This window comes from Stegostoma tigrinum, chromosome 6 (genome assembly GCF_030684315.1).
Source record: "Stegostoma tigrinum isolate sSteTig4 chromosome 6, sSteTig4.hap1, whole genome shotgun sequence".
Classification (NCBI taxonomy): Eukaryota; Metazoa; Chordata; class Chondrichthyes; order Orectolobiformes; family Stegostomatidae; genus Stegostoma; species Stegostoma tigrinum.
The window spans coordinates 89,086,741-89,099,654 of NC_081359.1; the positions used below are offsets into that span (position 1 = coordinate 89,086,741).

At 39.9% G+C, this 12,914-nt stretch overlaps 1 protein-coding gene across 8 annotated transcripts in view; it reads right to left on the reverse strand.

Moving 5' to 3' along the window:
- The window catches only part of LOC125453489 (F-box-like/WD repeat-containing protein TBL1X), a 362,600-nt gene that overhangs the window by 187,699 nt on the left and 161,987 nt on the right, over nucleotides 1–12,914 (reverse strand). The window contains exon 1 of one of the 8 annotated variants that reach the window (XM_048533169.1): nucleotides 10,926–10,944. The exons of the other annotated variants lie outside the window; for them this stretch is intronic. The gene's annotated coding sequence lies outside the window, so the exon portion shown is untranslated. Of the gene's footprint in view, nucleotides 1–10,925; nucleotides 10,945–12,914 lie in introns of those variants that run through there. 8 annotated transcript variants of the gene reach the window in all.

Consider the following 12,914-nt stretch of genomic DNA (forward strand, 5'->3'; position numbering starts at 1 on the left):
TTTGAAGTAAGTGGAAAATTAGTAAAACATTACAATGAACTTGTCTTAATTTAGTCACAGTTCAAACTATTGGACAACTATGAATCATCAAAAGGACGGCGCAGTGGCCAAGCAGAAAGGCTTTGGTCTTAAAAACTATACAGCACAGATTCAATCCCCACCATATCTGGAACTGTCAAAACGAGGAGATATCCTGTGGTTTATCAATGAAATGGAAAGGAAAGAAACTATACAATAGATCGGAAGGACATATAAAAGGGGATAACAGATGATGATTCAGAAAGACATGGAAGATAGATGCAGGAAGTTATAGGTCAAAGCACTCAAAGATTTTATAGAGAACACTGCAAATTCCTTCACTAATATCTTCTGAAACATACTGGGATCCAGTAGATAACACAACATGAAGTGTAAATATGCAAAAAGGGTGATAAGAAAGTGCACAACTAGAACAGGTTACGTCTGAATGATTTATTAGATTTCTTCAAGAAGGTTACATATTTGGGAGATGAGGGAAAAGCAGTGAACGTTACCTACTTCATTTTCAAAGTGTCCCATGTATTAAACTGATTCACAATGTGTATTAACCATGGGATGGCATAACATACAACTGGACTGGCATGTGCCGGAAAGTAAACAGCAAAGGAAAGCTAGTGGAGCTCCACAATGTTCAATATTGGCACACTGTTCATAATTTTAAAAAGGATGAGATGTTGTCTAGAGTTTCCATGTCTTCAAGTAATACCTAATTTACTGCAGTGGCCAGTGGTGAGAGTTAGCGAGTTTTGAGAAGATTTGTAGCTCAGGTTGAGGTTCTGGATGTGAGTTTGCTCGCTGAGCTGCAAGGTTAGTTTTCAGACGTTTCGTCACCATTCTAGGTAACATCCCCAAGGAAACCTAAACAGATAAACAGAAAGCAGGACATAACACCAGCGCTTCACCGGAGGCTCACTGATGATGTTACCTAGAATGGTGACGAAACGTCTGAAAACTAACCTTGCAGCTCAGCGAGCAAACTTACATGCAGTGGTGAGAGTCAATAATCCAAGGTAACATGGACAGGATAAATCAAGGAATATAGAAAACAGAGGTGAAATTTAATAGGAGTAAGTGTAAAATTATGAGATCATTGAAAAGAAATTATGGGTAGGCATTAAATGACAATGTGGTTTAGATAACAGATCAAGAAAAGTACTGGAGCTTTTGGTGGCTAAAGTTATCAGTTCAGTGGTTGCAGGTGATCAAAAAATGTGATGACTGGAGATTAAATTTCATAAAACACTGCAGCAGAAGTAGGCTATTCACCCCTTCAAGCTCTGCCATTCAAAGATTATGGCTGATCTGATAACCCTCAACTCTACCTTCCTGCTTTTTACTCACAACCTTTGGTTCCCTTACTGATTAAAAATCTGTCTATGTCAGCCTTGAATATACTTAATGACCCAGCCCTGTGGTAAAGAATTCCACATATTCACAATCCTCAGAGAAGAACGTCCTCATCTGTGTTTTAAATGTGTGACCCTTTTCTGAGATTAGGCTCTCCCACAAAGGGTACTTCCTTTGACTTAGAAGTTTAGTTTAATGTTAAAGCTGTACCTGTCCTTAGTGAGACTCCAGCTCCACACTTTGTTACCTAGGATTCTCCAGCATCTGCAGTTCCCATTATATCTGGAATACCATGTTCAGTCTTAGTATCCAGGTTAGAAGTATTTGATAATTATTTGTATGAATCTAAAGGAGGGATGTGAGAATGATGGCTGCCATTAGGGTCTAGGAAATAAGGAATGGACATGCATCCTGGAATTTCACATTCTTAGGGGAAAAAGAAAGAGGGTGAGTGGGACTTTATCAAATTTTTTGTTACATTTTAATTATTAAAGGAGAAATTAGAAGCAAGAAAGTCTGACTGCTAGGATCAAGATGCAAAGATTCTGGATATAGCTGGAACAGTTAATACAATCAAGAACACAGTGACACATTTTTAAAGGGCCATCAATGAGAAAAATCAAAAAGCGCATTTCACACAAAGGGTAGTGAAAATTTAGAACTGTCTCCTCTAGAGGGCTACTGGAGGAACAATTAAAGTTTTCAGGGCAGAGATTGACAATTTTTCAATAGATAGAAGTATCAAAAGAATAATATACTAAAGGTGGATCACAAATAATTAAGGTACTGCATAGTGGAACAGGTTTGAGGGTCTCAATATCCTCCTCCAGTCCCATTTTCCTCACACTGTTCTAGTGTGCACACTGTAAATGCAGCGTGCCAAGTTTACAAAGATAACTTCAAAATAAAATGCAAGCAGAGGAATTTTTAAATAGTTAAAAATAACAAAACTGCTTTGTAGACAGGAAGTACATACAAGATATTAATTTGTACAAATTGATCAGCCATGTGATTATATTCAGAACTCTTAAATCCAATCCAGTTTAATCATATTGCAAAGAGTAAACACTCCAGTGATCCTTCTTTACCTAGTCTGACAAAGGGCCATTGACCAGGAAGTTAATTCTGTTTTCTGTCTAAAGTTTGAGAAGATTTTTAGCCCAGTTTCTGAACAAGGTTGCAGACATGCTCGCCTAGCCGGTGGATTTGGCTACAAACGTTTCATCACCCTGCTACGTAATATTGTCAATGACCTCTGGTGAAGTGACAGTCTTCTGTCCCACTTGTTATTTATATACTTTGGTTTGCTGGGGTGGTTGGTATTATTTCCAGTTTTGTTTCTCAGTGGCTTGTACACAGGGTCTAATTCAATGTGTTTGTTAATGGAGTTCCGGTTGGAAAACCAGGCTTCCAGGAATTCCCTGATAGGTCTCTGTTTGGCTTGTGCAATTATGGTGTGTTGTCCCAGTCGAATTCGTGTCCCTTGTTGCCCGTAACATCGACTTTCCTGTTTCTGATGCTGCCTGAGCTGCCGTTCCTCTATCTCCACACTGTGTTGACTCTGACACCAGCATCTGCAGTTCTTGCAATCTCTGGGTGACTTTAAACCCCATTTTTGACTCTCACTGCACAATCTAATTCTTCATCAACTTTTTTGCTTTCTACCAAAGCCACTGACCACTTGCCTGGATACTGAAGAGGACTGTCAAAGGGTACAGCAGGGTATAGATAGATCGCAGATTTAGGCAGAAAAATGGAAGATGGAGTTTAACCGGACAAACGCAAGGTGATGCAAATTCAGATGCAAATTATACAATAAGTGGCAGAACTGTTCACAGCAGTGACATGCAGAGGGATCTGAGCGTACAGGTCAACAGATCCCTAAAAGTGGCAACACAGCACACTTGCCTTCATTGGTCAGGGCATCGAATATAAAAGTTGACAAATTAGGTTACAACCATACAGAACTATAATTAGGTTACATTTAGAATGTTGTGTGTAGTTCTGATCACCACACTACCGCAAGATATTGATGCTTTGGAAAGTGTGCAGAGAAAGTTTACCAGAATGTTGCCTGGTCTGGAGGGTTTTAGTTATGAGGAGAGGTTGGATAAACTTGAATTGTTTTCACTGAAAAGACAGAGGTTGAGGGGCGACCTGATAGAAGTCTACAAAATTACGAGGCGCATACATAGGGTGGATAGTCAGAGGCTTTTTCCTAGAGTGGAAATATCAACTACAAGATGGCACAGGTTAAAGGTGAGTAGAGGAAAGTCTGGAGGAGAAATGTGGGAAAAAGTGTATGCCTGGAACACACTGCCAGTGGATGTGGTGGAAGTAGGCATGTTAACAATGTTTAAGGTATATCTTGATAAGACACCTGAATTTGGAGGTGAGCAGAGGGATAGATACCCCACAAAGAATAGAATAGAAATTTATTGTCACGTATGCCTTTACATGAAAAGTACAGTTAGAAGTTTTAAAAGTCATCCCACCACAGTGTCTATATCAATCCCAGAAGTCATATAATAAAAAAAATTGCATATGGGCAATTAGTAGCAGCTCTCAGTAAGAATTAGGAATCAGTGCAGGTTTGGTGGACTAAAGGGCCTGTTCCTGTACTATATTGTATTATAAGCTCTGCATACGTAGATAAGTTCAAATGTTAATTAGCAATAACAGCACATTAAGGCACTACATGGTAGTAGTTTAATGAACTCTGCTATTAATAACGAAAGACATTTTATTACCTTCAACTTAGAAAAAAAAGACAAGAGCACTGTACTGTTTACGTTGCTTGGTTATTGTACAAGGAACATACAATACTTTACAATATCTTATTAATACCCAGCATATAACAACAATGAATTAGCAGGAATGCTGCCTACTGTATTTTTTTCTATCAGATAATAATTACATCAGAAACATGCTTCATAAGGCATCTACAAGAGCACAACCTACTGGCAATCCATTATTATAGACAGCTATTTACATGTAGAAGTTCTATTTCATATATTTACACAAGTAATGTCAGCTTTAAAACAACGCCACAATTTCGAACCAGAACTAAGACAACAGCTGATTGGAGAGTGAAATCAAACACGCAATTTTTTTTAAAATAACAAAGCACTCAATCTCCTGAGCTAGAACCACAGGTAGCCAACACAAGAGTTGTCTTTAGATGAAATAGCACTAAGGAGTAGCAGATAATTTTACAAAGAATGCTTTTGTAATCTGGTCTCCATTTTAAAATGAATTTGTCCTTCAAAATATTTACACAGCTTATTTTGTGTATTGATGAAAAAACTAACAGTTTGTCAAAGGTTGTATTTACCAGAATATTTCTAAAGTGTAGAAATTCAAGGGGAAAACCATTGACAGAAGAGTGTTGATTGTTTGGCAAGTGGACTGTGACATGCAGAGATGTTAAAACGGTGAAAAAAAGTCGTTAAGCTGTCTGACATCATGTGTGTGTGTTCCATTTTGGACATCATGTGTGTGTGTTCCATTTTGGATATCATGCCTCAAGGAGGGATCCAATGGTCTTCAAGGGGTATGACACAAATTTATCAAGATGACAACATAATGAAAAAGAAGGTTTTATTATGAGGATATGTTACATAAACATGTCTTATATTCATTCACATTTAGCAGCCTTAAAGTGGCTTCATTATGACATTTAAAAAGGGCTAGATGGAGTTGATGCAGAGAAGCTATTTCCTTGTCGCAACACTGAAGTTAGGAATTAGGCCATGAATGAGAAAAAAAATATCAAGTAACACATTTCCCACATGGGTAGTGGATATCTGGAATTGTCTCTGCATTAAGTTATAAAAGCTAGATCAACTAAAATTTTCAGGATAAAGGCATCAAGGAATATATATGGATATTAAAAGATGGATCAGATTAGCCATGATTCAACTGAACAATCGAACAAGCGAGAATCCCATCTTCCTCACATTGTTGTGATGCACTCGATGCAACTGCTATTTGCCAAGTTTTCATGGATAAATTCTAACATATGCAGACACAGGAATTTCTAAATGGATAAAAATGACAAAAGCCTGATAGCCAGACTAAGTTTTATAAATAGGAAGTACATGACTTTTAACATATTATTAACCAGATTAAGAATGGTTCAAAGGATGATTTGAGCTGAGCTGTCCCAATTTTTAAAGTCATAATTTCTGTACTTACTCTTTATGTAATCAATTAACTTGTGTTTAGATCAAGTTAACACCCAGCCACTGGTGCAGGCAAGTCAATGTGTATCTGTGTCGGTCTCCAGTTCACATAAAAGAAGATGGTTAGCAGCAGTACAGGCATTTGACTGCAAAAACCACAACCAAATCCAGCACTGTGGTAACCTCATAATAAGCAGGCTGCTTTCACGGGCAGGCTAAATTAACTAGAAGAAGGTCACTGCCCTACAGCAGGAGGAAGTCCTGCCCTCAGAAGCTGCTGGCCTATCTAACTGTCAGTAATTACCAGCTACATCAGCTGGAAGTATTGGGTACAGTCGGAACCGTAGGGGCACAAAGACAATCATGGTTGGCCCGGAATGGCAAGTCTCAGAGTTTATGACAGAGAGGAATCTTAGATGGAGGAGAGAGGGGGTGGATGGGGATCTCTCTGCAAGGCAGTGGAGAAGGACACATCTTAGCAAGAATTCCCCCAATATGTGCAGGGCACCCCCAGAATGAAATTAGCACCCACTTTGTTCCTGTTTTTAAAGGCTGATCTAAAAGAGACAACCTGCTCATGCCAGAAGCATTTTGGTTCAGACAGTGTTTTATTCAGGTCAATAAGCTTGTTAGCAGGTCTACGTGACTTTCAATTATTCATTTGAATATGGCTGACAATTGAGAGATTTATGACAGAAGTAAGCAAAAAGGTAGCCAGCTGGCCACTGACAATTTTTATACATTCTGTCACAAAAAGACGTGCCTGGTGGGAACAATAAAATCTGGTCCTACGAATGTATAAGAGACACAACAATATTCGAAACAGCAAACTTTCAGTGTAAGAACAACTTTTGTCATTTTGTCCCTACCTCCTTTTGTCAAACAGTTAACAAGTGGAAGGACAATTCCACAGTAGACACCATCACTTTTACTCAGTGGGCATGCTTCATGCAGAAATTACTGCTTTAAGATTATGAATGTGGAGCCTGGCTGTGGGGTCTTCTCTTAAGCCACAGGCATAGAGTGCAACTGCAGCCTTGAGATAACTTTAACTAAACCAGTCCGTGCCTGTGCTGGAATCTCATCTTCCCTCAAATTAGGCAAAAGTGAAGTTCTCTTGCCTTTTCTAATGTTCTATTCCATCACACGTCTGGAATAATAAATGGGCAAGCTGTTGTCAGATCTCTGCCAATGCCCCTCTTAAAAGCATCTATTAGGAGGCAGGAAAACGTAACAGCATCCTTTAAAATTAATACTGTAATGTTCTCTGGTTAAACTGATTATTCATCATATATATTGACTGAAATAATGGCTTTTGAACCCATTAGTTTAAAGTATGTACTTGACAATGGCACAAATATTTGTAGGTTAGAAATCAAGATTATTTCAGATTAAGTTGCCAGGAGTCTAAAAACTAGGGTCTTCTATTAAAGTTAGAAGCTAATATTTTAAAACTGGTAAGCCTGAAAACAGCCATCCTCAGTCTACCAAAGTCGTAAGTACATCTTTAGTAAGCAATTTTCAGGTGTGCTACCCTCCCTTTCATTGGCTGCCATCTACAATAGATGAAATCTCTCTATCATGATAAAGAAGTTCCGTCCACAATGAGGGTCCAAGTCAAAACTTATGGCAAAGACCCATTCCTTTTTGATATCGAGGTTTTACTCAGGTTCACTGCAAATTTTGACAAAAGCGGGGGGTGCTTCATCTGCCTCACAAACATCCCACCTCCACCAAACACACAGTTCAAATCTGAAGCAATATTGGCAGGACATTCCTCAACTACCCTAAGATGTACATCAACAGGCCCAGCAGTGCCTATGTTTCTGTCACCATTTTCAGATAGAGCACACAGCAAGCCATAAACAACCACTGATTTTACTAGCTTTTATATCTGGATGTGCTTTGCTGGATCACAGAAGCAACTATTCCAGTCCCTAAGCTTCAGCCATCCAACTTTTACTCACAGAAATGACACAATGCTGCTCTGAGGTGAGGTACAGTGAGCTGGGAGGGCGCCTCTACTGGCAACAGCCCAAGAAGGTAAAAATTGCATTGTCAAGATTTGAGACAAGATCAAAGTTGTTGGCAGAAGTTGCAGCCTGCCACAATTTCTGTGATGTATCTCTATATTTCCAAAAATTAAGTGCATCTTGTAGATAGCACACATTGCTGTTACTGAGCATCCGTGATGGAGAGTGTGGATGTTTGTGGATTTGATGCCAATCAAGCTGGCTGCTTTGTCCTGGATGGCATCATGCTTCAAGTGTTGTTGGAACTGCAGGAAAGTGGGAAATATAGTTGGTTCTACCATAATGCGATCGTTGGCCTCCTACTCAACATTGCATTACAGAAATAACAGGGCCTGTAGGAAAAATGGAGTTGGGGCAGATGACCAAAAAATATCATTCAAAAATCGTGCAAAAGCCTAACACGAAGGATGGCAAATTTGCAGAAATGTTTAATTCATATCTAATAATGAAATTAAAGTAAGTTTAACACATCATCTTGAAAAAAATGTCAAAATGACTTGACGGCGGAGGAGGTTTTGAGGGCACTGATTGCTAACATTCTTATCACTTTTTCCTCATATTTTTGTGGGTAACATGGCAGAACTTGCAAAAAAAATTGAAACACAGAGTACTGTACCTCTCACAGAAAGTGCATCATGACAAAGTCTGCAAAACGATCACGTGATGTCAGCACGGAGACTCTTCCGGCACTAACAGAGTGCATATTCAGGACAAAGCCCGCGAAATGATGTGATGTCGATGTGTACACCTCCACACACCGATGGAATCGTGTAAACCAACTCAAGTTCGTATTTTAGAAATAGTGTTCCCTATTCATCAGTCACATTACAGTCAATTTGCAATGCCGGAACAAGCATTATAGCAGAACAAGCTTATGCCTTGTAGGTAGACGTCAGGCTTTAGGAATCTGGTGGTGAGTTACAGGCCACAGTATTCCTGTCCTCTAACCTGGTCTTGTAGCCAACGTATTCATATGGCAAGTTCAAATAACAGCAACTGTTAGCGAGTTTTGAGAAGATTTGTAGCTCAGGTTGAGGTTCTGGATGTGAGTTTGCTCGCCGAGCTGGAAGGTTCGTTTTCAGACATTTCGTCACTATTTTAGGTAACATCATCAGTGAGCCTCCAACGAAGCGCTGGTGTTATGTCCCACTTTCTATTTATCTGGTTAGGCTTCCTTGGGTTGGTGATGTCATTTCCTGTGTTGGTGATGTCATTTCCTGTTCTTTTTCTCAGGGGATGGTAGATTGGCTCCAAATCAATGTGTTTGTTGATGGAGTTCTGGTTGGAATGCCATGCTTCTAGGAATTCTCATGCGTGTCTCTGTTTGGCTTGTCCTAGGATGGATGTGTTGTCCCAATCAAAGTGGTGTCCTTCCTCATCTGTATGTAAGGATACGAGTGATAGTGGGTCATGTCGTTTTGTGGCTAGTTGATGTTCATGTATCCTGGTGGATATGTCATCTACAAAAAATACCTTGCAAGAACTGTGACAAACACTCCATTGGACAAACTGGCAGAAAGCTAGCCACCAGGATACATGAACATCAACTAGCCACAAAACGACATGACCCACTATCATTTGTATCCTTACATACAGATGAGGAAGGACACCACTTTGATTGGGACAACACATCCATCCTAGGACAAGCCAAACAGAGACACGCATGAGAATTCCTAGAAGCATGGCATTCCAACCAGAACTCCATCAACAAACACATTGATTTGGAGCCAATCTTCCATCCCCTGAGAAAGAGAACAGGAAATGACATCACCAACCCAAGGAAACCTGACCAGATAAATAGAAAGCGGGACATAACACCAGCGCTTCGTCGGAGGCTCACTGATGATGTTACCTAGAATGGTGACGAAACGTCTGAAAATGAACGTTCCAGCTCAGCGAGCAAACTCACATCCAGAACAGCAACTGTGCTTCTTATATCCTATTCTGTGCTGAGTGCTGCTCGTGTAGCAACTTTGTCATTGCCAACTCGAACTGACAGTTGCCTCAATAATGCCTCCAATTTGAAATGTGAACTTTTATGCAAAAATCCCTTCAGGTCCTTGCTCTACCTCTGTAACCATTTCCACTCTTTGAGCATATTGGATGATATGGTGGCTCAGTGGTTACCATTGCTACCTCTCAGTGCCAGGGAGCCAGATTCAATTCTACCCTCAGATGACTGTCTGTGTGGAGTTTGCACATCCTCCACATGTATGTGGATTTTCTCTCACTGCTGCAGCTTCCTCCCACAGTCCAAAGATGTGCAGGTAAGGTGAACTGGCTGTGCTAAATGCAAGGTTACAGGGACAGGGACGTGGGGGTGAGGTGGGCCTAGGTAGAATGCTCTTTGGAGGGTTGGTATAGACTCATTGGGCCGAATGGCCTGTTTCCACAGAGGGGATTCTAGGAATTCACAATTCTAAGGTTTTGTAAACTAGGAAATCATCGATAGATCATAGAATTCCTACAGTGTGGAAACTGGCCCTTCGGAACAACAAGTCCACAATGCCCCTCAGAGCATCCCACTTAGACCCAGCCCCTATAACGCACCTAATCTACACATCCCTGGACACTATGGGCAACTTACCATGCTGCACATCTTTGGACTGTGGGAGGAAACCAGAGTACCCAGACAAAACTCATGAAGATGAGGGCAGAATGTGCAAACCCCACACAGTCGCCTGGGGGTGGAATCAAACCTGGGTCCCTGGCACTGTGAGGCAGCAGTGCTAACCACGGAGTCACTGCGCCGCTATACTGGATTCAACATGTTAATTCAATTTCTCTCTTCAAAGATGCTGCCAGACCTGCTGAGATTCGCCAGCACTCTGCATTTAGTTCAGAATTCCTGCATCCACAGGACTTGGCTTTTGAAACAAAAAATTAGGAGTAGCCTAGATTTGGGCATGGTATACAGAAGAATTGGTCCCAATCTACTTCTTGTCCCTGCCTACCTGTCTTATTTTAAAAAGATTGCAAGCCAGGATACCCAAGTACATTGGTTAATCACCATCATAATTTCTTTGTCTGAAAGCAGATGCTTGGTGATTATTTGCCAACACAAGGTGAAACAGAAGCTGTGATTTATCTTTTAAGCTACTGGGAAGATGAGGCGGCAAGTTCCAGGTCGATCTCAGATGTAACAGGAATCGAACCCCATGCTTTGCCAATCATTTTAACCATGTTAATTGTCAAGCCAGCCGAGCTAACCAGATTTCCAATCTGCACGGACTCTCATTTAAAGTGCCACAGAACTATAACAGTTTTAATTCCGAGAAACCTGTACAACAAATATTTTTTTGAAGGATCTTCTTTTACTCACGGTTGCGTATATTTTAGTGCAGCAGGTGTTCTAATCTTTTAAAAGGTTTCTTCATTACTGAACGATTGAACATTTCCCATAATTAAAACAATCCCATTCCATTTGCAGCCCGTTATTTGCAAAGGCTTTAACAAATCCATACTTGCGAGGGAACAGACAAAACAGTGTCTCTAGTGAAATGCCCCATATTTTTCTTTTTTAAAATCTGGCAATGTTGTCTAGCATTTCTGGCTTACAAACCAGACAGATTTCTGTAGAAGGGCTAATTGCAGGGGTACTGAAACCAGCAACAGCCTGAAAGCTGACTATAATTGTCACCATAAGAATATTCTGAAATGTTGCAAAGACTCAATCTAGAACACATCTTTGAAACTGTTCCAAAACATGTTTATTGTGAAAATTACGAAAGGTTCACGTGGCAGCTGCCAACTGTGATATCCCAGTAATTGGCTTCCTAAGTCCAGAAATTTCCAATTACATTGGCTCCTTTAATTTTTTGACTGAACACTGATCCATTTATACAGGCCCAACTGCTTGTGTATTTGAAAGTGTTTTGCCATCACGTCATTATAAGAGCAAAGTATTCTCAGCTGCAGTCAAAAAGGATAATGGCGTGAACCTCTACAGCCAATCAACTGCGAGCTATTTTCTAGGATGATTTAAATGAATTCCAGTGTAAATTCCTATTTAACACCCATGCATGCAAGTACTGTAGTCAAAATGTTAATAATAGATACAAATTTACTTACAACTTTCACCTGTAAACTTAAAGATAACATTTTGGTCAATCAGAATCAAAAACAGTCATCCAACTTGAAGGTATATATCTTGAAAGCTCTGTAGTTAATACTGAAGTGGCTAGGATATAATCTGCTTATCGACTTTGATGAAGTTTTTTTTAAAATTGGTTGATTTTGTGTAAATCCTACAATAATAAATTTGGACAGTGCAGACATATTACTGATGCAATGATTCATATTGTGTTGGCTCCCCACCTGAAACAGCATGTTCTAAATACTCCGTTGAAATATCATGCTGCCTGCAAAGACAAGTTAATGTTGCAACGGATGTATCTCAGCTGCACTTGCCTCTTTGTTTTTAATCCCCACTCTCCTTTATCATATCATAAAAGAGACTTCTTTTAAGCAGCAGAGACCAGAGCAGAACTGATAATGTTGGACAAATCATACTTGTGAGTTTGCTAGATGCAAGTTGTAAAACGGTCATTAACTCACTTTAAACTTAAAAATAAATGTAATAGGCCACAAAATCTTAAATGGACCACAGAGGATGGCTAACTGACATTAATGCAGTTTTCTCATCGTCGTTTGGCAGTTTTTTTTCCTCTATTTTCCTTTTTTCTACACCATAAACTTGTCAGAGGGAATTTCTCAAGAATCAGATACAGTGAGAAACAGTATGCCAGCAAAAGTAAACCAATCATGCAAACCAGTAATGAAGGCCCGACAGTTTTCACTTTCCTCATGAATGCTGGAAGTGTCACTCTACTCCACAATTAGTTGTTTCTTTACAGCACGACAAATGAAAGAATTACCAGCACAACCGGAATAATATCAATAACTGGCAGGTGGTCAGATATCTCTGGCAGGATACTCGGAGATTACAACCTCACAATAAATATCACCTATATTTAGACACCACCTCTACACAGGAAAAAAACCCCAAGGCATGTCAAGACAGCATTATTAAAAAAAAGTGACAGTGACTCACATCAAGTGATATTGGGACAGATGATGTTATCTGATTTCATCGGAATTGTGATAGACTGGAAAGGAAGGAGGTGCAACATAACCAGGGTGTCTTTGTACACCAGTTGCTGAAAGTAAACATGAGGTACAACAGGTGGTGAAGGCGACAAGTGGTATGTCACCTTTACAGTGATAGGACTCAAACACAGAATCATGGATGTCTAGCTGCAATTGCATAAGGTCTTGATGAACCCACATCTGGAATTCTGTGGTCTCCTTA